The following is a 25,461-nucleotide window of genomic DNA, read 5'->3' on the forward strand; positions in this document are numbered from 1 at the left end:
CTCTGGTGGGCTAACTTACAGAATGCCAGGATCCATAACTCCTGAGGGATTGAAATTTAGAAGAGTGGTTGCCGCTTCATCACCGCTGTGCTGCTGCACTTCAGCATCGCTGTCACAGTCAGGTGATCCTCATTTTCAACATTCCCTGACAACTTTCCACAAATCAATGGGGAAGTGATTGATTGTCATTGCTCCTTGCCACCTTCCCAATAGCAAAGTTTTTACTTGTGAGAGCTTGCAGGGAGACAGCCAATGGTGAACCCAACTAGAGCCTTGGTGGAGCAGAGGGCTAATGCCTCCTTAAGTAACACCAGCTGCCTGCAATTAGTGCAGGTTCGCATCCCACCAGGCTCAAGGTTGACTCAGCCTTCCATCCTTCCGAGGTAGGTAAAATGAGGACCCAGATTGTTGGGGGCAATAAGCTGACTTTGTAATAATGCCGCTTGGGGGGGGCAAAAGCCCTAATAAGCAGGCATATACATAGAATGAAGGCTACTGCTAAGCACATTGATTTGTGCTTAGATTGTAAGCCGCCCTGAGTCTTCGGAGAAGGGCGAGATATAAATGGGATTAAAAAAAAAACTAAGGAGGTCACAAGTTGTCTTCCCCCACCAGTGCACCCTTCACCAAGCCCATTTGCTTGCACTGCACTGGCCTCTCACATACTCCCTTGCTCCCTCCCCCAGCCAGCAACAACCATTTATTTGCCTGATGGCTTTGGATTCACAACTTCCTGCCTGGGAGGCTTTCAGGGAGAAAGTCAATGCTGGGGGTAAGTCCCACCCACCCACTCTTCACAAGTCCGTCTATGCTCATGCTATGTTGCTCACTTGCGCCCTCCTTTGCTACCTCCCCCACCAGGCAGTAGCCATTTAACCACTTGCTGGGAATGAAAGAAGGAGGGAGGGAGGGAGGGAGGGAGGGAGGGAAGAAGGAAGCAAGGAAGGAAGGAAGGAAGGAAGGAAGGAAGGAAGGAAGGAAGGATGACCAGCAAATAGGTAAATAGATTTTATTATAATAGTGATATGTGCACTATTGGAAGAGTTGAAGGACCGGGGTAGGCATAGATTGGCATGGAAAAAAATCTATGTGGTTGATAGGAGTTGAAAATGACTTGATGGCACATAATCAATTTTATTTTATCATTTTTGTATGAAATGGTCAGAAACTAGAGAAAATGTTTCATATGCATAGAAGGGCAAGGGGGCTTAATGTCACATATATTATCGTAGAAGCAACACAAATTGTACAATTCACATTACTTGTGCAATGATGTCATGTTTTCCCAGTCATTAAAGCCATAAGGTTAGGTGACCTTTGTTGTTGACGTGAAAGAAAAATCTGGGATATATTGTTTGCCTCGGGCATTGCGGTTCATTGCCTGTAACCACTGTTTTAATTGCTACCCAGAGTCACTGTTGTGAAATGGGTGGCTTGATAATAAAAGTCAATATACTACTAAAACACTAATTCCTGTAACCTCTAATTGGGTGAAACAATGCAGCGTAGAGCAACAGTTGTTGAACCAAGGTACCTCAGACGGACTAACTTGCAAAATATGTCCAAAATCTGGAACCTATGACACCTACAAGAACTGAAATTCGGCAAATTGGCTGTGCGATTCAGTTCAACATGGGCTATTTTCAAGGCAGAGTCATCTCTGAATGTTCCCCAACTTTTCCAGTGAAAACAGTACGTTGGAAATTATGTCACTGTTGAAGGCACTGAAGAAACTGGGTAAGGAAATATCTCGGAAAGGATGACCCATTGGGTCAGAGGTTGTCTAGTATAAATATAAAAGGGTAATTATAATGATTATCTTTGTGGCATGAGGAGCAGACATAAGGGGTCCTGCACAGGTTGGTATCTATGAGAAATATTTCTTTGGCTGCTATTAGAAACTGAATCTTGGATTCAATGTAGATATAGCTTAGCTTGTCCTATATATTTTTCCATGTCAAATAATGACGAGTCATTTCATTTTCCATTCAGCCTGTAGCCAAGTGGTGAAATTTTACAAATCAAGCCAGAAGTAGAGAACCTGTGCCTTCTGGTGTTCTATAACTCCCAGTATCCTCACACAGGTGCAGAGGTAGCCCAGACTAGTTGATGACTCTGGTTCTTGCAACATCCGAAGGGTCGTAGGTTCCTACTTCTGATACAAACTTCCTCCAAAATATGATGGAATATTGCCATAAAAATATTGAACTCAGAAAACTTTTCCTGGTTTGCTGGTTTTGATTTGGAAGAAATTCTTCTTTATAAGTTCGGTTGTTTTATTTTTATCTCATTCTTGGGTTAATTGGCTTCTGCAAATGGCTTACAAACAATCAAGAACAGCAACAGACTTAACTGCAAATTTTGTCACTGACTTCATCGAGAGCAGGGTCAAATCCTGGGGGAAATCTGAGAGAATTAGCTCCTGACATAACCTTAGACCATATGGCTTTTCAAGAAGGTCTGTTTGACTCTCCCAGCTGCTTGGTATTTATTAGCTCTTCCATAAACCTTACAACTTCTGCTCATGATGCTTTTCCATGGCTTGCTGCCAATTGCCAGTCTCTATATATCCATACAAGCATCTGCCATGTGTGTCTGAATTTTTATGAAGGGAAATACTCATTTAAACTCCATTAATAATAGATTTTTTTTTAACCATTCTTATCAGGTAGTCCCTTGGGCAAGGAGAAAGAATCTTTACTCGATTTAAGGCAGCTTTGGATTCCATTTCCCAGAAAACCTTTGGAGGAAACAAGTGGCACTTAAAATCTTTAGTTTGATTATTCAGTTACACTGCAATACTGTTTGCAAGTTAAAGGTTTTAGGTTTGGTGATCTAAGGCAGGGCTTTTCAACCTTATCACAGATTGTACCACTTTTAGGACATGACCATATTTGAGTACCACCAGTGCTTAGCAAGGTGTCAAAAACTTGATGACTAAAAAAAAGGGGGGGGGGTGGATTTCGGTTTTACTGATTAGATTCATTTGTTGTTATAGAAATGGCTAGTTTATAATATTATGGAAAAGTAAAAAGTTGAGGTTCGATGTTAATGCTTCCTTCTACTGCAACGGAGGAAATCTGTTCTTTTTCTCTTCTCCCCCTCACTTTCCCCCCCTTTTTCCTCCCCACTGTGTCCTACTATTTGCTTTTGTATTTTTGTATTTTATTCTATAATCTAATAAAATATTACAAACTGTGGTAAAAAAGGGGAAAAATACCAGTTTGAATTTCTTTGGTGGCTGTTCATTTGCTGAATCACTTTCCCTTTGCACTGACAAATGTACAATGAATTTATGCATGTTTATTAATATGCACCACTATCAGCTAACTCAGGGGTCTTCAAACCTGGCACTTTTAAGACTTGTTCCTCAGACATCATGTCTGGATGAGGAATTCTGGGAGTTGAAGTGCACAGGTTTTAAAGTTGCTAAATTTGTAGACCCCTGAGCTAGCTGGTCAGCCTTTCTTAGCTCTCCTTCCACAGTGTAGTAAGAATGCACCCCACCTCCCAATCCCTTCCCTGTACCTTTAAAGACACCAGAATCAAGTGCAAAGCCACACAAAATAAACACATAAACTCCGGGTTTTTTTTTCTTTAAACTGCCTCAGGGGATCAGGTCCCTGAGCTTAGGCTGGTGTACTTCAATGCCAGATCCGTGGTGAATAAGGCTCCCCTCGTCCACGATTTGATCGAGGAGGAACGTGCGGACCTGGAATGTATTACAGAAACCTGGTTGGGCTCAGAGGGAGGTGTCCCTCTGACTGAGCTTTGCCCTTCAGGTTTCTGTGTGTTGCATCAGCCGAGGGCTCAGGGCAGGGGCGGTGGGGTGGCGGTAGTTATACGGGAGACCTTATGTCTGCGGGAGTCCACTGTTGTACAGATAGGCGGGAGTGAGTCCCTCCTCCTGAGGTGTGGCCCTAGGGCTCAGTTGGGCTTGTTGCTAACATACCTGGCGCCCAGCTGTGTGGCAACGGCCCTGCCCGAGCTTCTCGACGCCCTCTCAGGGTTGTCGGTTGAGTTTCCCAGACTTATAGTTCTGGGTCACTTTAACCTGCCTTCTCTGGGAGGGTTGTCTGAGTTAGCCCGGGAGTTCTTGACCTCCATGACGGCCATGGACCTGACCCAAGTAATTCAGGGTCCGACCCATGGGGGGGATACACTCCCGACCTAGTTTTCTTATCTGGGCAGTGGCTTGATGATCTGGGAGGAGGCTCGCCAACTATTGTCCCCCTGTCATGGTCCAATCATCACCTCCTGCGGTTGGTCTTCCGCTATGCCACCCCCCGCTGCTGGGCTGTGGAACCGACCAGGTGGTTCCGCCCCAGGCGCCTAATGGACCCGGAATGGTTCCAGATGGCGCTTGGGTCTATACCTATCCCCCTCACTCACAGCCCGGTCGACGCCTTGGTGGATGCCTGGGAAAGGGCTGCCACCGAGGGGCTCGACCATGTTGTACTCTTGCGACCCCTGACCCGGCACAGATCTCGGTGGGCTCCATGGTTTTCTGTGGAGCTCCGGGAGATGAAGCGTAGGAGACGGGGTCTAGAGAGCTGTTGGAGATCCAGCTGATCCGAATCTGACCGATTGCAGTTAAGAATCTTTATAAGGTCTTATCTTGCAGCGATGAGGACGGCGAAGGCTAATTACTTTGCTGCCCTCATCGCGTCCGCAGATAATTGCCTGGCTGCCCTGTTTAGGGTGACTCGCTCCCTTCTTAACCAGGAGGTGAGGGAGGATCCCTTACAGGGGCGGGCCGAGGAGTTTAGTCATCATCTGACGGACAAAATCGCTCAGATCCGGGCCGGTTTGGACTCTGACTGGGCAGAGTCTGATGTGGAAGAATCGGACGGTCTTGAGCATGTTATCTGGACTGAGTTCAATCCTGTTTCCCCTGATGATGTGGACAGGATGAGGAGGAGGCTGAGCTCCACCACCTGTTTGTTGGACCCGTGCCCCTCCTGGCTGGTTTATGCGGCTCAGGAGGAGACACGAGGCTGGTTCCAGGCAGTAATAACTGCTTCCTTGAAGGAGGGTATCTTCCCCGCCGCCCTGAAGGAGGGGGTGGTGGGACCCCTTCTCAAGAAGCCTGCCCTGGACCTGGCTGTTTAAAATAACTATCGTCCGGTCTCCAACCTTCGCTTTTTGGCGAAGGTTGTTGAGAATGTGGTGGCGCATCAGCTTCCTCTGTTCCTGGATGAAACTGATTATCTGGACCCGTACCAATCGGGTTTCAGGCCCGGGCACAGCACGGAGACGGCATTGGTCGCGCTGGTGAATGATCTCTGGCGGGCTCAGGACAGGGGTTGTTCCTCTGTCCTAGTCCTATTAGATCTCTCAGCGGCTTTCGATACCATCGACCATAGTATCCTACTGCGGCGTCTCAGGGGGTTGGGAGTGGGAGGCACTGTTTTGCAGTGGTTCTCCTCCTGTCTCCTGGGTCGCTCGCAGTCGGTGTTGATGGGAGGGCAGAGGTCTGCCTCTCCCTCAGGCTTGGGTCGCTTCAGCTCATTCCCCTCCCCTGCTACACTTGGCTAGCAGTCGCGTACTACCTGCCATGTGGCAAAGTACCACAGGTAGTACACGTACCACCGGTTGAAAAGCCCTGATCTAAGGGAGCCTATCCCCATTCCTAAAGAGATTACACAAAGAGGTAGGCTAGGCTTCCTTTACATCAGGGGTGTCAAACTGCCGGCCCATGGGCCGGATGCATCATAGTAAAGTTGCAGCCACCCCATTGCTGGCAGTGGCACGTGATGTTTAACACCCCTGCTTTACATGAACAATATTGTTGTAGCTTTGGCCAATCTAGACTTCCATCTTCTGTCCCTCACCCATCATCCAATCCCCATTCTTCTGTATGTGGATGATGCAAGTATTCTTTAGGTTTCCAAAATTGGGCTATGTAGAGTGCAAAGTATTGTGATATTAATACCTCAAAATAAACTACTGTAAACAAATGTTATTTTTTTCCCCAGGAAAAACTTTGATAATCCATCAAATTGGATAGTTAATAGCAGACCAAATGAGCAAATGATTGAGTAGGTATCCAAACCTCCACATGCTGGGGTCAGCAAATAAGGGAATTAGCTATGAAAGGTCAAAACGTATTTCTAACGATCAACAAATTTGGCAGGGAAACAACTTTGTCTCTGGATCAATTAAACCATACCAAAGGTCTTGGCATGCTGCTATATGGACCTCAGGTGTGAATTCATAAAAATCTCTACATCCTTGAAATGTGAACAAAAAGTCTAAAATCAATAGCAGGTATCCCATACTTGACTTCTAGTACCACCCATCATCAAAGATGGTATAATCCTAGAAGTGGTTGGCCCCAAAACCCAAAGCCACTCAGTCTTGCCAGGGTTCGGTTGAAGCCTTTGCTCCACATCCAGACCCTTATAGTTTCCAGGCACTGGGATAAGATGTTCAGCATTGCTTAATTTTCCAGGGGCAGAAATATATGATTAGGTACCCCCATAAAGGGGATCCTGGGTCAACAGTTCATTTTGGGTTGGAAGGGGCTAAAACCCCTCAAATCAATATATAAAAGAGTTGAAAACAACAAAATGATGTAAAAAAATCAGAAAAAGCAAGAAAATCTTGAGGCTTTGTACTGTATTGGTGGTCTTTAGAACAGCTGTCCTTCAGAACAGCTAAAGAAAGTTCTCTGAGACAATCAGTTTGCAAAGCTGGTACATTTTACACCAGCTTTTCATATGCTACCAAATTTAGTGATAATAGAAACTTTTTATTAGAACCGTGTAATCTGAAATGGGGAAATTGTTAAAAAAAAAGACAGCAAGAGGTGGGGATTAGCCTTCATGTGAAAACTGAAAAGACAACAGGCTTATTTCAAAGTCTGAGGTATGCGTACAAGGATTGATGCACACACACATAATTTGGAATGTTTCTAGAGTAATAAATACAGAAAAAAGGCTTCGAAATAGGTAGGTGCTGTCTGCTGGGTTATAAATCACAGCAGAGTTTCTTTCATATTCTCTCCATTTCTTATTTTCTTTATCTCAGTAGTTAATAATTTCTGGCTTAATGCAGGGTGGTCATATTCCAAGAATGATGGACTCATTTAAAACTCTGAAACTTATCTGTTTCCATCTGTAAAAATTTAAAGGAACAGAAGTCATTTTGCACTTACATTTTCCTTGTCTTTACCAGCCAGGCATAGTCACTTACGTATTGACCAAAAAAAAAAAAAGGAAATAAACCAGCCCAAAACAGGCAACAGATTTTTATAAAACCCACATATGCCTGTTTATATATATTTACATGTATTTAAAATTAAATGCTATAATTTGAATAAAAATATGATTCATATCACCACAATATGTGGTTCACATGCATGTTTAGTCTGGATCACTTTGAACCGTCTGGAAAGGAATGAGAGTCCAGGCTGGGTGCTTGATTTTACAGATCTTGGGATGTTGTAGTCTTGCTTGGTATATTCAACTGGAGGAACAGTAGCAACTCTCCTACTTTAAAAATTGTTTTAAAAGTAGAGGCTTTCAGGCTTCCAGTCTGGTTTGCATGATTAATTCATCTAATTATTTTATCCAGAGTCATAGTTAAAATAATATGCTAATTTTTAATAGTCTGCCCAAAGTACAAAAAAACAAACAACAAAACCCTCAATCCACACACCATCACTTTATAAGTGTTAGTATTATATTAAGGTAAAGGTACACGGTGGCTCAGTGGGTTAGGACGCTGAGCTTGTCGATCAGAAGGTCGGCAGTTTGGCGGGTCGAATCCCGAGTGCCGCGTAGCAGAGTGAGCGCCTATTACTCGTCCCAGCTTCTGCCAACCTAGCAGTTCAAAAGCACGTTAAAAAATGCAAGTAGAAAAATAGGGACCACTACGGTGGGAAGGTAACAGCGTTGGCTCTTTGGCTTTGAAATGGAGATGAGCACCGGCCCCTAGAGTCAGAAACGACTAGCATGCATGTGTGGGGGAACCTTTACCTTTACCTATTATATTAAGAATGGTTAACTTCTTGGATGGATCTGCTTTAAAAATGTCTAAAAGAATCATTAAGAAATTTAGAATTATGGGTACAGCCTATACTTGTATGTTGTATTTTGACTAAGGATTTCCATTATCTTCCAAGGTATCTGATCGGTTTTCAGCTACGCCAGTCTTTTTTTGCCATGCAAGCATTAGCAGGTTGTGAACATTTTCATCCATGAGGCTGTATACCTTTATATATATATATTGCAGAACGCTGCTGCAATTAACAAACTGTTAAATTTCCTGACCTTGAAATTGTTAGAAGCTTTCTTTAATTTGTGGGTGCAATCATATCCTTAAAATAGTTCATGCACCACATAAGGCACTAGAGGGAGGAGAGGACATTCTTTTTAGATAGGCACGCAGGTAGGTAGGTGGGTGGGTAGATAGATAGATAGATAGATAGATAGATAGATAGATAGATAGATAGATAGATAGATAGATAGATAGATAGATAATAGATAGATAGATAGATAGATAGATAGATAGATAGATAGATAGATAGATAGATAGAACATGACTATTGAAACATTAATTCCCTTCCTTCTATCCCCTAAATGCATATACTTTATGCTCTTGTGATATTCAACATCTATCTTTGACATAAACTAATATGAAAGAGAATGCAAATGGATAATTTGTCATGCAAATAGATATTCTGGCTAATATTTACTGTCAGAGGAGGGGCCTCCTATTTAAAAATATTCCTAATGGCTTTTCTGTGTTCTGCTTCCTGGAAGGCCATTATGCTCAGTGGTGAGGGAGAGTACATCCTGCTTCATCTGTCTGTCTGTCTGTCCCCATCTCCCAGTAATTCTTCCCTCACTTCAGTGATCACTGATAAATCTTTCATTCCCTACATAACAGAATGCCAAACGCACCAAAGGGACGTCTATTCCCAACTCTGTTAAAACTATCAGAATCCTACTTAAATACATATGATTAAACAATTAGTCCCATAGTTTTTTAAAAAGACAAGTTTAGCTAAGAGCCATCCTAATCCATAGCTGTATGGCTTTTTTTGTCATAGAACGCTCAGAATGGAGTTCCGGCACCTTTTTTGGATGGAACCTTGTAGGGTAGGCAAGGCGGGTTGTATGACATGTGTGAGTTCCGGCACCTTTTCCTTTTACAGAAAAAGCACTGTGTACAGTATATCCTTTCTAACTTAAGTTGATGCTGAAATTAATATATATATACTTATGGAGGAACAATAGTCACAAGAGACAGGAAACCTATCAGTTTGTACTTGTGGCAGAAATGGTACTGTATGAATTGAGTTAATTGGACTGTGTTATGCATAAAAGAGATAATCAAATTTTGACCTGGATTCGGGAGACAAATCTAAATGAGATGTTACAATGGCCAAGATAATCATGGGTATATCATCGCAACAGGGCCATAGACTGTGTTCACATATTGCGCTAAACCACAATGTTGTTTCTTCTTTTTCTTTTTTCATAGAGTGTAGAGTGAGTGCAATACAGAGATGTTATCTAAATTATTTAAGCACCAGTTCTGACAATAAATTACACAGGATGGGATAATATTTGGTATGCAATTTTTGTTGGTCTTTATAAAAGCCTCCCTTTTGGAAAAAAGCAGCTTGGCTTCCCCCACTAGGACTTATAACTTATAACCAACTAGTTCATGTTAAACTAATGCAATTCTGAACTATTAAAATGGACGGCAAGTAAGTTAGCATAGAAGAAGCCAGAAGTCTCCCTTTCCCAAATTTCTAGAAATGGAAGTCAAAGGGGAAAAGCACTCATTTAGTAAGCAAGTTTCTGTTTAGCCTTGATTTCTATTTTGGCTTTCATGAGAATTTAACAGGTATATGTACAAAATGTGCAAAATTGCATAGTAGCCCTTTAAGACACAGACAGATAACATGTGTCAGAATTCTTCTACACGGTCCACAGCTCTTTTCAAGTTCTACTCAACTTCTTCCATAAGTGGTATGTCTATGGAAGATGAACTTTGGTGGTAGAGACTACTCTGGGAATATCATGGATGGTCAAGAAAGAAAAGATCATCAGACAAATAAACCAAGCATTGTCACTGAAAGCACAAACAATTGACTTAAATTACCATATTTTGAACAGATTATGCAAAAAAGAAAAAAGAAAAAAAAGAAGCAACTCCCCTGAGAAGTCCATAATGCTGGGAAAGGTGAAAGGATAGCCAGCAGCAAGATGGATGGATTCCATTATAGCTATGATGGATGAATCACTGGACGCTGTGAGGGACTGGGTTGGGGATATTTATTTATTTTATTTTAATTCCATTTATATCCCGCCCTTCTCCGAAGACTCAGGGCAGCTTACAAGCTTAGCAGTAGCCTTCATTCTATGTATATGCCTGCTTATTAGGGTTTTCACACACACCCCCAAGCGGCATATGTCATCCAGGTGAGGGTTTATCCATGTGGCTGCCAAAGTATTGACTCGATAGCACAGAATCAATCAACCAATCATTAATCTCACAGAAGGATGATCTTCTGTCACCTCTAATATTTATCTAATATACAAGTTATTGCCTTGTTAGGGTCTTAGGAGACCTCTAGGCCACTATAGTAAAACCAGACCTTTTGGTATCTCTACTCCTTCAATTCGGTTATTATTTGAATTTCTTTTAGGATTCTCCTCTCCTTTCTCATCATTTCCTGTCTATCTACTGCTAGTCCTCACCTAACTACCCTAACTGGGATCGGCAACTCCATGGCTAAGCGAAGTATGGTCATGAAGTGAAACATCACATGACTGAAGAGACTTAGAACGGCAGTTCTGGTAGTCCTGGTTATAGACACTAAACAAATCACCTGGGATCATTGTGAGAAATCACGTGACTGTGATTTCTATGTCTTGTTGGCAACCCCATTGACTGTGTTTGTTGGAAGCTGGCTGCAAGGGTTGCAATCACGTGACTGCAAGGTGCTGTGGTAAATGTGTGACAGATGCCAAGCATCTGAATTGGAATGGCATTACTGTGAGGACACTGTGATGGTCATACATGCGAGGACTATCGCTTTTTGAATACTGTTGTTGCTTTGAACAGCCGCTAAATAAATATTTACTAAGTGAAGACTACCTGTATTGAGCAATGTCCTTTTCTACTTCTTTTCTCTTTCCTTGACAGAAAAACATATAACACCCTCCTGTTACATGATTGTGGTGTCTGGACCACCCAGAGCTGGAGATATTCCATCTTTAACCATGGTTGGGGTAGTGGTTCCCCCTTCAAGGTTGATTTGCAGCTCTTCCTTGAGGAGGTATCAGCTGTGCCTAGGAAGGCCTTTTCACAACTCCATCTGGTGTGCCTGCTGCACCCAGAAGAGGGTCTTTCATCCTGTCACTCACACCCTAATCACTTCATGGCTTGACTACTGCAATGCTCTCCACATGAGGCTATCTTAAAGACCATTCAGAACTGAATCAAAATGCAGTAGTGTGAGCAGTTGCGTGTATCCTTCGGTGCACCCGTATAAGACCTCTGCTTTGCAAGGTGCAATGGTTGCTGGTTTATTTCTGGGCATGATTCAGAATGATATTTATTATCTATAAAGCCCTATATGGTTAGGGCTGGTTACTTCAGGGGTTGCTTGTCCTCTGTGACCGGTGCCTGGCCAATTCAATCATGCAAGCTTGGCACATTCTATGTTCCTTCATTCAATACCACCTTTCAGGGCTCTGAAATCATCTACCCTCTAGAATAAGGTTCCCTCTGAGATCTGGATGGCCCTCATTGTATTATTTAGAAGCCCATGAAGACCTAGCTCTTCATCCAGGCCTTTGGCGAGGAAGAGTTAAGAACCCTTGCTTCATTACTCTTGACCTCTTTTATTTTTTAGGTTCTGTTGATGTTATAGATGTTATGTTGTAGTTTCTTTGATTGCTATGAGGCATCCAGAACTGCTAAGCGTTCTACATCATACAAGTTTAATGAATTATTATTAATATTGGGGTGTGTGTGAAAGCCCTAATAAGCAGGCATATACATAGAATGAAGGCTACTGCTAAGCTTGTAAGCCGCCCTGAGTCTTCGGAGAAGGGCGGGATATAAATGGAATTAAAATAAAAAATAAAATAAATATTTCTCTCTAGGGTATTCTCTGAGAAAAAAACACCAGAGCTCCTTAGCCTTATCTCTTACCTAAAAGTCATTCACCCTATGTATACCATATAGTGAATGAAGGAAGAGAGTGGGGATAAAGAATGTCTGTTAGGATACTTCTAGATCAGACGTTCCAATGGAAGTGTTGTGATTCAGGGTCAGCCTGTGGGTTCGGCATTTGGGTCGGACGACTCAGAGGAGGAGGAGGAGAGGGGTGTTGGAGAGCTTGCTGATGAGAGCCCTCAGCCAGGCCCCTCCCACCTGGTCACGACACAGACCCAGCTGTGTGAGCCTGACAGCGTGGATGAAGATGACCCACAGCTGGCCCTGTTCAAGGATGCCCGATGCAGGAGGCAGTCAATCAGGAGTAAACAGAGGAAGGCAATGGGGCACCTCGGAAGGAGGCAGAGAGAAGCCACGCCCTGAACTGTATAAAAAGGGGAATGCGTGGGAGGGCTGGTTTGCTGAAGGCAACCGTTTGAATAGTTCCTGTTTCATGGTTCGTGTTTGCTCTCTTTGCTCTGTTTATATTTTTATGTTAATAAATTTGGCAGGCTTAGTTCCAGCCTCTTGCCTTCTTGTAAAAGGGGTTGTCCCTGCCTTATCTGCAGGGCCGGTAGTAGGCTGGTACAGAACAGGAAGCGAAAGGCAAGGGAGAAAAAGAAAGATACGCCCAATTGAATGCAGAATTCCAGAGAATAGCTAGAAGAGATAAAAATTCCTTCTTAAATGAGCAGTGCAAAGAAATAGAAGAAAACAATAGAATAGGGAGGACCAGAGATCTTTTCAAGAAAATTGGAGAGATGAAGGGAACGTTTCATGCAAAAATGGGCATGATAAAGGACCAAAATGGCAGGGACCTAACAGAGGGCAGAAGAGATTAAGAAGAGGTGGCAAAATTACACAGAAGAACTATACAAGAATGAGCTTAACGTCCCTGATAATCACAATGAGGTGGTCACTGACCTCGAGCCAGACATCCTAGAATGTGAAGTGAAGTGGGCCTTAGAAAAGCTGAGCAACAACAAAGCTAGTGGAGGTGACAGTATTCCAGCTGAGCTATTCAAAATCTTAAAAGACGATGCAGTAAAAGTGCTACACTCAATTTGCCAGCAAATTTGGAAAACTCAACAGTGGCCACAGGATTGGAAAAGATCAGTTTACATTCCAATTCCAAAGAAAGGCAGTGCCAAAGAATGTTCAAACTATCGCACCATTGCACTCATTTCTCATGCTGGTAAAGTTATGCTTAAAATCCTACAAGCTAGACTTCAGCAGTATGTGGATCGAGAACTACCAGAAGTACAGGCAGGATTTCAAAGAGGCAGAGGAACTAGAGATCAAATTGCCAACATACACTGGATCGTGGAGAAAGCTAGAGAGTTCCAGAAAAACATCTACTTCTGCTTCATTGACTATGCTAAAGTCTTTGATTGTGTGGATCATAACAAACTGTGGCAAGTCCTTAAAGAGATGGGTGTACCAGACCATCTTATTTGTCTCTTGAGAAACCTATATGCGGGCCAAGAAGCAACAGTGAGAACTGGACACGGAACCACTGATTGGTTCAAAATTGGGAAAGGAGTCCGGCAAGGTTGTATACTGTCGCCTTGCCTATTTAACTTATATGCAGAGCACATCATGAGAAAGGCAGGGCTAGATGAATCAAAAGTTGGAATTAAGATTGCCGGAAGAAATATCAACAACCTAAGATATGCAGATGATACCACTCTAATGGCAGAAAGTGAAGAGTCTCTTGTTGCGAGTGAAGGAGAGTGCAAAAGTTGGGTTGAAACTAAACATTAAGAAAACCAAGATCATGGCATCCGGCCCTCTCAATTCCTGGCAAATAGATGGGGAAGAAATGGAGGTAGTGACAGATTTTATTTTCCTGGGCTCCAAGATCACTGCAGATGGGGACTGCAGCCAAGAAATTAAAAGATGCTTGCTCCTCGGGAGGAAAGCCATGGCAAATCTAGACAGCACACTAAAAAGCAGACATCACCCTGTCAACAAAAGCGCGTATAGTCAAGGCTATGGTCTTCCCAGTTGCAATGTATGGCAGTGAAAGTTGGACCATAAAAAAGGCTGAGTGCCAAAGAATTGAGGCCTTTGAACTATGGTGCTGGAGAAGACTCCTGCGAGTCCCTTGGACTGCAAGGCGATCAAACCGGTCAGTCCTAGAGGAGATCAACCCTGACTGGTCTTTAGAAGGCCAGATCCTGAAGTTGAAACTCAAATACTTTGGCCACCTAATGAGAAGGAAAGACTCACTGGAGAAGGGCCTAATGCTGGGAAAGATTGAGGGCAATAGAAGAAAGGGACGACAGAGAATGAGGTGGCTGGATGGAGTCACTGAAGCAGTAGGCGTGAGCTTAAATGGACTCCAGAAGATGGTAGAGGACAGAAAAGCCTGGGGGCACGTTGTCCATAGGGTCGCGATGGGTCGGACATGACTTCGCAACTAACAACAATAAATAAATGCATTCCATTAGTTCCAGCTTTTTCATGTACAGGAGTGTTAGGCATATGATTAAGCCTACCTGGTTGGGTTGGAAATATATAAGCCATGATGTATGATATCACTTTAAATGTGATGATTGGCCAAGGGTGCATTTGCCTCCCAACGGCCATTGGAGGGAGCTAGGGATGTAGTTTCTCTATCTCTGCTCTCGCTGTTTTGTTCACTGTTAGTTACTCTGTTACTGCTATTGTTGGTTTGCTACTGTGTTAAACCTGAACAACTGTGTTTTGACTTTTGGACCGGTAAGACTTTGTATTTGGAATACTCCTTGGACTGTTACTATTGTTTATCTGTTTTTTACACATGTATGACCTGGACTGTTTATTTTTGACTGTGCTTTGTATTACACCACAAAGTAAAGTATTCTGTTTTTCACACCTCAGTGTACCTGTGTGGTTACTGTGTGACCTTTGCTGCTCTCAGTACCTTTTTTGTCTGTGCAACCTCTTGTTAGCTCAAAGAGATCTCTGCACAATTCCTGACAAGGAGGCAGCGAGTTCATGGGGGCTGCCAAGCTCTGCCCTCCAAGCAGCAGATGGAGGCAGAGGCACAGGGGAGGGGAGGAGTTGCCACCACCCACATCTCCTGCGATTCAAAGGTGAAGCATCACTCCCTGTTTTAAGCTACACCTTTCACTGGTGTTTTGGAGCTATCCTGTTGCATTGGCAACGAGCGTTGCTACCGCTTGGTTTCAGCGACCATGGATTCTTTCTTCTTGTAGAGGTGTTAGTAACTCTGCTCCTTCCTTCCTGACACTAGGCAGTGAATGCTGGTCCCCACTTTCTCACCATCCTGCTTCACCCCCCATATCTCCCTTCTCTTTTCTGGAGATGGCAGCCCCGTTTTCTGCTGCTGCTTCTCCCAGTGTTGTGTCCTTCCTTTGTAGGGAAGGATGCTAAGCTCTGGGAAATATGTGCTGGCTGGAGCTGGGCAAGGAAGGCCAGGCTCTCTTTTCCCCTTGAGATTTTGCATAGAGAAGCGGGTCTGCTTCCTTCAGGGTTGACCTCGGCACTCGCTTCGGTTGGCAAACACAAGAGCTTTGCTCTTTTTCTCCAGGATCTTTGAAATTGCCCCCTCCCCTTTGTGTGTCAGACGAGACCAATTAAATTAGAACTGGGAGGCTAGAGGTTTCCGCAAAAAAACATGTTTGTTGGTTAACAAAGTATCAGCACAGTCAAAAGTGAAATCAAGTCTGAAATTCCCTCCAAAGAGTTACACTATTACAAAGTTAAACTTTGCAGCCCAGTGCTGTGCAATCAGCTACCCTTCCCAACAGAATAGACTGAGGAGCTTTCTAACAGAATGCTCAACCCCCTCCCTCCCCAGTCTAATTGGCAGGTGACCTTGGTTTTTACAGGAGAAAGAATTGTTTAGGGTTAAAGAAATTTTTTCCCCTTCCCTTCTTGTGGCAACCAAGACCTAGTAAGATGGCTGTAGCCAGTTTATTTATAGAGTTGACACTTTGCTTTTCTGCCTTAAAATACAGACCAGACACATTTTTCTCCTGATCAGCTGAGGAGAGCTATGGTTTTTGTAAGAAGCTGAGTGTATGCGTGAGTCCAGCCCCCTTGGAATGGGCCGGGCCTGCGGGAAGCGGATGCACTCTTCCATGCAAAGCAAACAAAATGCAGGCTACACTTGAGGGACAAAGATTGGCAGGATCAGAGAGTGAATGTCCCATGGTGGCAGTGCCAGAATCAAGGTACGCAGGCCCTGGGAATATCAGAACAAGGGAAGATATGGCGGGTAAGCTGGTGGCAAGAAAAAGCAGTCACACTGTCACCACTCTCTGATCTTGCCACTCTTTGTCTCTTAAGTGGAGTCTGCCTTTTGTTCCCTTCCTTGAGTTTGGTGCCGCCATTGCTTTCCCTTGCCACCAGCGTACCTGCCCTATCTTTTCCAGCTCTCATGTTCAAATTGCCTACATTCCTCAATCCCAGCACTGCCACCAGTGGGCATTGACTCTCTGAACTTGGCACTCTTTGTCTTTTTAGTGTATAATCCACCGGATGCTTTTGTTCCCTTCTTTGATTTTGGTACCATCATTGCTTTTCCTTTCCGCCAGCTTACCTGCCGTATCTTCTCTAGCTTTCATGTTGCAATTGCCTGCATGCCTCCATTGTGGCCCTGCCACCACTGGGCACTGACACTCTGATTAATGATGGCAGTGCTTGAATTGAGGCATGTAGGCAATGAGAACATCAGTTAGAGAAGATACGGCGGGTACTCTGGCAGCAAAGGAAAACAATGGTGGCACCAAAGGAAGGGAACAAAAGGCAGACTACACTTAAGAGACAAAGAGTGCCAAGATCGGAGAGTCAATGCCAAGTGGTGGTGTCAGAATGGAACCACACAGGCAATGAGAACATCAGGAAAAAAAATGAGATACGGCAGGTAAGCTGGCAGCAAGTTAAAGCAATGGTGGCACCAAAGTCAAGGAAGGGAATGAAAGCATCAGAGGGTGGTAGTGCCAGAAGCGAGGCACGCAGGCCCTCTGAAGATCAGAAGAAGAGAAGATACGGCGGGTACGCTGGCGGCAAATTAAAGCAATGGCGGCACCAAAGTCAAGGAAGGGAATGAAAGCATCAGAGAGGTGTAGTGCCAGAAGCGAGGCACGCAGGCCCTCTGAAGATCAGAAGAAGAGAAGATACGGGGGGTACGCTGGCAGCAAGTTAAAGCAATGGCGGCACCAAAGTCAAGGAAGGGAATGAAAGCATCAGAGGGTGGTAGTGCCAGAAGCGAGGCACGCAGGCCCTCTGAAGACCAGAAGAAGAGAAGATACGGCGGGTACGCTGGTGGCAAGAGAAAGCAATGGCGGCACCAAAGTCAAGGAAGGGAATGAAAGCATCAGAGAGGTGTAGTGCCAGAAGCGAGGCACGCAGGCCCTCTGAAGATCAGAAGAAGAAGAGAAGATACGGCGGGTACGCTGGCGGCAAGTTAAAGCAATGGCGGCACCAAAGTCAAGGAAGGGAATGAAAGCATCAGAGGGTGGTAGTGCCAGAAGCGAGGCACGCAGGCCCTCTGAAGATCAGAAGAAGAAGAGAAGATACGGCGGGTACGCTGGCAGCAAGTTAAAGCAATGGCGGCACCAAAGTCAAGGAAGGGAATGAAAGCATCAGAGGGTGGTAGTGCCAGAAGCGAGGCACGCAGGCCCTCTGAAGACCAGAAGAAGAAGAGAAGATACGGCGGGTACGCTGGTGGCGAGAGAAAGCAATGGCGGCACCAAAATCAAGGAAGGGAATGAAAGCATCAGAGAGGTGTAGTGCCAGAAGCGAGGCACGCAGGCCCTCTGAAGATCAGAAGAAGAAGAGAAGATACGGCGGGTACGCTGGCGGCAAGTTAAAGCAATGGCGGCACCAAAGTCAAGGAAGGGAATGAAAGCATCAGAGGTGTAGTGCCAGAAGCGAGGCACACAGGCCCTCTGAAGATCAGAAGAAGAAAAGATACGGCGGGTACGCTGGTGGCAAGAGAAAACAATGGCGGCACCAAAGTCAAGGAAGGGAATGAAAGAAAAAAACATTACACTTAAGGGAAGCTGTGCCAGCTTTCCATTCAAAAAAGCCACCCCACCCATCACCCCACCCAATCTCTGCTCTGTTCTCCTCCATCTCAATCGTTCTGGGCACGTGTCAAAGCTCTTTCCCAGGGTTCCTTCGTAGCAGCAGCTGCAGCAGCGTACAAGTAACTCCATCTGCGACGACGTAGGGGGGGGGGCCCTTTCTTCATCCGGAAACATGCAGGTGCAATGTCTTCTGAGCAGGATGACTCCAGCTGAATACATTTACTCTGCAAAAAAGTACAAAAAAGCCTAAATAAGTAAAAAACAAAAGTTATTCTCAGGATTTCTCAAGAAGGTAAAGCTTGGGGAACTGCACTAGCCTCTCCTCGCCTCTACCTCTACCTCTCTCATAGGAACACCAACTGATGCAGTGTCCCAGTGGGAAAAGACAAGCTTTCAATGGGTTTGAGGGGCCAGTATTTACATCACCCAACCCAGTAGTGCCCATTAAGAAATGTGACTCAAATCACCCACTCCTTACCTGTAAACTCCAAGCTCTCACTGTCCCGCCACACAAAGGAAAACGTGGTCATCTTGGTATCTCTCTTCTCCAAAAGGCAGACTGATGAAGGGTCTTCGCAGAAGGGCTCTACGTCCATCCATCGAGCAGGCTAATTCTAGAAAGAGGGAGAAACAGGTGGTTAAAGACTGCTTCTTGTCCCAAAAGAGGGCTAAATGCAAATTGCTAAATTGCTTAATGCAAAACAGCTACTGAAGTTGACCCTATCTATGCTCAAAAAAAAGTGTGAACTGAATAGGACCCAAAATATTGGAACAATTCTGCATTTCACCAGCCACTAGCTTGCCGCAAAGCTACTCAACTACCTTGTCCTGTCTCTTTTTTTTCGATTTTGTTGCTACGATGGCCCCTGGAGGTCTTTCTAAATCTCTCCTCTTTGCCCAACCCTCAGAGGATTTGAGAATAGGATAATCGTACATCTCTTTGACAGAGCTTCAATCTGAAACTTATTCCCAAAGCTTAATTTGAACTAATTTCAATGGCATAACATGGCTCCAATTTTCAATTGGTATTTTTTTTTATCATGGTAGGCACCTTGATGATTTAAAAAAACAAAAGTACTGGTGCTGCAGGCACAGTGATGGTTACATTTCTGTTTTTTATGTTATAACTGTGGGCAGCAATTAACCTTAGCGATTTTAAAAGTTTAGGTTACCGGTACATTGATTCCTATTGTTTAGTAGACTAAGGTTTAAGGTATAACCTATGTTTAGAGTTATTTCTAATTTTACATTTGTACGTTTCTAAGTTGCTTTACGTCTATCCAGCTTTTGTTTCTTCTACCATCTAAGTGCCTCAAAAAATACTAACAGGTAATCTATAAATAATGCAATTAAAATTGCTCTTAAAATTACACAAGAGAATTGTTCAGAAATCAAAAGCTCGGCAAAAGAGATGCATTCCTACCTTGTCTCTAAATACCTGGAAAGTGGGGCCCACGAGCACCACCCGGCAGGCAAGCTAAAGGGCCCTTTGCAGTAGACTGCAAAACTCTGGACCTGGGGTGTGGGAAGACATTTCAAAAGGTCCATCCTGCTATTTCCCACCCAAACTGCAATATTTAGAGTTGAAATTGAGTATGTTTGGGAGCCAACGAAAAGCTGCAACAGGCAGTGGGAAATATGGTTAGCTGCCTGTTACAGCTTTTAGTTGGCTCCCAAACATCTTCAGTTTCCATCCCCATCACTTTAAAAGGAAAAAGCCTGAACCTCAATAAAACTGAGAAAGAAAGAAAGAAAGAAAGAAAGAAAGAAAGAAAGAAAGAAAGAAAGAAAGAAAGAAAGAAAAAGAAAGAAAGAGAAAGAAAGAGAAAGAAAGAAAGAGAAAGAAAGAAAGAGAAAGAGAAAGAAAGAGAAAGAAAGAGAGAGAAAGAGAGAGAAAGAGAGAAAGAAAGAAAGAGAGAAAGAAAGAAAGAGAAAGAAAGAAAGAGAGAGAGAAAGAGAGAGAGAAAGAGAGAAAGAGAGAAAGAGAGAAAGAGAGAAAGAGAGAAAGAGAGAAACCCCAAATTCCCCATTGACTACTTATCCGGTTTCCTGAGTTCCTTTGTAACAGCCTGCAGGACAGGTCACCATGCAGCAGTGCTTCTTTCCCCAGGGCTGGTTCCAAAAGACTGAAGCCTCAGCCAGCAGGCTTTTATAGGACTGGCCCCACCCTTCTACCTGGGCCACACCCAATAGATCAGTGAAGGCAGCTGCGACTGGGGGGAATTAGCAAAATTGCAAGCCAGACTCTGCAAAGACTCAAGTCTACTGTTGCCTCCAGTGACCCGCTTTTGATTCTGGTACATCTGAAGCAATTATCATTGAGTTGGTCTTGCCGCCTCTAAGTGACCTACAGTGCACTGGCTGTAACCATTGACTTGCCCTCTCCGCCACTAAGTGAAACACGTCACTAAGTGAAACACATGTGTTATCTGTTACCATTGAGTTGATCTTGCCGCCTCTAAGTGACCTACACGTGCACTGGCTGTTACCATTGACTTGGTCTGACCGTCACTAAGTGAAACACGTCACTAAGTGAAACACATGTGTTGTCTGTTACCATTGAGTTGATCTTGCCGCCTCCAAGTGACCTACACGTGCACTGGCTGTCACCATTGACTTGCCCTCTCTGCCACTAAGTGAAACACGTCACTAAGTGAAACACACATGTTGTCTGTTACCATTGAGTTGGTCTTGCCATCTCTAAGTGACCTACACGTGCACTGGCTGTTACCCTTGACTTGGCATGACCGTCACTAAGTGAAACACGTCACTAAGTGAAACACATGTGTTGGCTGTTACCATTGAGTTGTTCTTGCCATCTCTAAGTGACCTACACGTGCACTGGCTGTTACCCTTGACTTGGCATGACCGTCACTAAGTGAAACACGTCACTAAGTGAAACACATGTGTTATCTGTTACCATTGAGTTGATCTTGCCGCCTCTAAGTGACCTACACGTGCACTGGCTGTTACCATTGACTTGGTCTGACCGTCACTAAGTGAAACACGTCACTAAGTGAAACACACGTGTTGTCTGTTACCATTGAGTTGGTCTTGCCATCTCTAAGTGACCTACACGTGCACTGGCTGTTACCCTTGACTTGGCATGACCGTCACTAAGTGAAACACGTCACTAAGTGAAACACATGTGTTGGCTGTTACCATTGAGTTGGTCTTGCCATCTCTAAGTGACCTACACGTGCATTTGCTGTTACCATTGACTTGCCCTGTCCGCCACTAAGTGAAACACATCACTAAGTGAAACACATGTGTTGTCTGTTACCATTGAGTTGGTCTTGCCATCTCTAAGTGACCTACACGTGCACTGGCTGTTACCCTTGACTTGGCATGACCGTCACTAAGTGAAACACATGTGTTGTCTGTTACCATTGAGTTGATCTTGCCGCCTCCAAGTGACCTACACGTGCACTGGCTGTCACCATTGACTTGCCCTCTCTGCCACTAAGTGAAACACGTCACTAAGTGAAACACACGTGTTGTCTGTTACCATTGAGTTGATCTTGCCGCCTCCAAGTGACCTACACGTGCACTGGCTGTTACCATTGACTTGCCCTCTCTGCCACTAAGTGAAACACATCACTAAGTGAAACACACGTGTTGTCTGTTACCATTGAGTTGGTCTTGCCATCTCTAAGTGACCTACATGTGCATTTGCTGTTACCATTGACTTGGCATGACCGTCACTAAGTGAAACACGTCACTAAGTGAAACACATGTGTTGGCTGTTACCATTGAGTTGTTCTTGCCATCTCTAAGTGACCTACACGTGCACTGGCTGTTACCCTTGACTTGGCATGACCGTCACTAAGTGAAACACGTCACTAAGTGAAACACATGTGTTGGCTGTTACCATTGAGTTGGTCTTGCCATCTCTAAGTGACCTACACGTGCATTTGCAGTTACCATTGACTTGCCCTGTCCGCCACTAAGTGAAACACATCACTACGTGAAACACATGTGTTGTCTGTTACCATTGAGTTGGTCTTGCCATCTCTAAGTGACCTACACGTGCACTGGCTGTTACCCTTGACTTGGCATGACCGTCACTAAGTGAAACACATGTGTTGTTTGTTACCATTGAGTTGATCTTGCCGCCTCCAAGTGACCTACACGTGCACTGGCTGTCACCATTGACTTGCCCTCTCTGCCACTAAGTGAAACACGTCACTAAGTGAAACACACGTGTTGTCTGTTACCATTGAGTTGATCTTGCCGCCTCCAAGTGACCTACACGTGCACTGGCTGTTACCATTGACTTGCCCTCTCTGCCACTAAGTGAAACACGTCACTAAGTGAGACACACGTGTTGTCTGTTACCATTGAGTTGGTCTTGCCATCTCTAAGTGACCTACATGTGCATTTGCTGTTACCATTGACTTGGCATGACCGTCACTAAGTGAAACACGTCACTAAGTGAAACACATGTGTTGGCTGTTACCATTGAGTTGGTCTTGCCATCTCTAAGTGACCTACACGTGCATTTGCTGTTACCATTGACTTAGCATGACCGTCACTAAATGAAACACGTCACTAAGTGAAACACATGTGTTGGCTGTTACCATTGAGTTGTTCTTGCCATCTCTAAGTGACCTACACGTGCACTGGCTGTTACCCTTGACTTGGCATGACCGTCACTAAGTGAAACACGTCACTAAGTGAAACACATGTGTTGGCTGTTACCATTGAGTTGGTCTTGCCATCTCTAAGTGACCTACACGTGCACTGGCTGTTACCCTTGACTTGGCATGACCGTCACTAAGTGAAACACGTCACTAAGTGAAACACATGTGTTGGCTGTTACCATTGAGTTGGTCTTGCCATCTCTAAGTGACCTACACGTGCACTGGCTGTTACCCTTGACTTGGCATGACCGTCACTAAGTGAAACACGTCACTAAGTGAAACACATGTGTTGGCTGTTACCATTGAGTTGGTCTTGCCATCTCTAAGTGACCTACATGTGCACTGGCTGTTACCCTTGACTTGGCATGACCGTCACTAAGTGAAACACGTCACTAAGTGAAACACATGTGTTGGCTGTTACCATTGAGTTGGTCTTGCCATCTCTAAGTGACCTACACGTGCACTGGCTGATACCCTTGACTTGGCATGACTGTCACTAAGTGAAACACGTCACTAAGTGAAACACATGTGGTGGCTGTTACCATTGAGTTGTTCTTGCCATCTCTAAGTGACCTACACGTGCACTGGCTGTTACCATTGATTTGGTCTGACCGTCACTAAGTGAAACACGTCACTAAGTGAAACACATGTGTTGGCTGTTACCATTGAGTTGATCTTGCCATCTCTGAGTGAGTGACCTACACGTGCACTGGCTGTTACCATTGACTTGGCATGACCGTCACTAAGTGAAACACATGTGTTGTCTGTTACCATTGAGTTGATCTTGCCGCCTCCAAGTGACCTACACGTGCACTGGCTGTTACCATTGACTTGGCCTGTCCGCCACTAAGTGAAACACGTCACTAAGTAAAACACATGTGTTGTCTATTACCATTCAGTTGGTCTAGCCGTCTTTAAGTGACCTACACGTGCACTGGCTGTTACCGTTGATTTGGTCTGACCGTCACTAAGTGAAACACGTCACTAAGTGAAACACATGTGTTGGCTGTTACCATTGAGTTGATCTTGCCATCTCTGAGTGAGTGACCTACACGTGCACTGGCTGTTACCATTGACTTGGCATGACCGTCACTAAGTGAAACACATGTGTTGTCTGTTACCATTGAGTTGATCTTGCCGCCTCCAAGTGACCTACACGTGCACTGGCTGTTACCATTGACTTGGCCTGTCCGCCACTAAGTGAAACACGTCACTAAGTAAAACACATGTGTTGTCTATTACCATTCAGTTGGTCTAGCCGTCTTTAAGTGACCTACACGTGCACTGGCTGTTACCGTTGATTTGGTCTGACCGTCACTAAGTGAAACACGTCACTAAGTGAAACACATGTGTTGGCTGTTACCATTGAGTTGATCTTGCCATCTCTGAGTGAGTGACCTACACGTGCACTGGCTGTTACCCTTGACTTGGCATGACCGTCACTAAGTGAAACACATGTGTTGTCTGTTACCATTGAGTTGATCTTGCCGCCTCCAAGTGACCTACACGTGCACTGGCTGTTACCATTGACTTGGCCTGTCCGCCACTAAGTGAAACACGTCACTAAGTAAAACACATGTGTTGTCTATTACCATTCAGTTGGTCTAGCCGTCTTTAAGTGACCTACACGTGCACTGGCTGTTACCGTTGATTTGGTCTGACCGTCACTAAGTGAAACACGTCACTAAGTGAAACACATGTGTTGGCTGTTACCATTGAGTTGATCTTGCCATCTCTGAGTGAGTGACCTACACGTGCACTGGCTGTTACCCTTGACTTGGCATGACCGTCACTAAGTGAAACACATGTGTTGTCTGTTACCATTGAGTTGATCTTGCCGCCTCCAAGTGACCTACACGTGCACTGGCTGTTACCATTGACTTGGCCTGTCCGCCACTAAGTGAAACACGTCACTAAGTAAAACACATGTGTTGTCTATTACCATTCAGTTGGTCTAGCCGTCTCTAAGTGACCTACACGTGCACTGGCTGTTACCGTTGATTTGGTCTGACCGTCACTAAGTGAAACACGTCACTAAGTGAAACACATGTGTTGGCTGTTACCATTGAGTTGATCTTGCCATCTCTGAGTGAGTGACCTACACGTGCACTGGCTGTTACCATTGACTTGGTCTGACCGTCACTAAGTGGAATGCGTCACTAAGTGAGACACGTGAATTGGCTGTAAGTTGGTCTTACAGTCACTAAGTGAGCTATTTGGCCTGCTGCCATCAGGAGCATTGAGTGTGTGAGGGCAGTACCATTAGTTTGGTTCTGCAGCCACAACTGACCCTCGAGTTAGGCGGCTTATTACCTTGATGGGCTCTGCCTCCTTTTAGTACTCTGCTCCTTAATATTGAGATTACTCACAGCACACCACTGAGGGTATATCTGTTTTTGAGATCCCTCTCAGCATATCACTGAGATATCTCTGATTGCAATGGCAGACGACTCGGCATCTCAAACTTCTCCAGATGCCCCCAGCACTTCCAAGCAAAGGAAGTCCAAATCCTCCACCCAGGAGGCGACTGGCAAGCTAAAGGCCAAGGCTATTTCTGCCAAGAAATCTTCTAAGGCGGCTGAGAAGAAGGC

The 25,461-nt window shown here is 44.6% G+C and overlaps 1 long non-coding RNA gene across 1 annotated transcript; it reads right to left on the reverse strand.

Moving 5' to 3' along the window:
* Positions 1–15,821: 15,821 nt before the first annotated feature.
* Positions 15,822–20,626, reverse strand: LOC308660220. The gene is made up of 3 exons (XR_014024681.1): positions 19,651–20,626; positions 18,706–18,841; positions 15,822–18,451 (listed from the first exon to the last, which is right to left on the reverse strand). It is a non-coding gene; the product is annotated as an uncharacterized lncRNA (long non-coding RNA).
* Positions 20,627–25,461: the final 4,835 nt, after the last annotated feature.

Source organism: Vipera berus, assembly GCF_964194415.1.
Source record: "Vipera berus genome assembly, chromosome: 1".
Lineage (NCBI taxonomy): Eukaryota > Metazoa > Chordata > Lepidosauria > Squamata > Viperidae > Vipera > Vipera berus.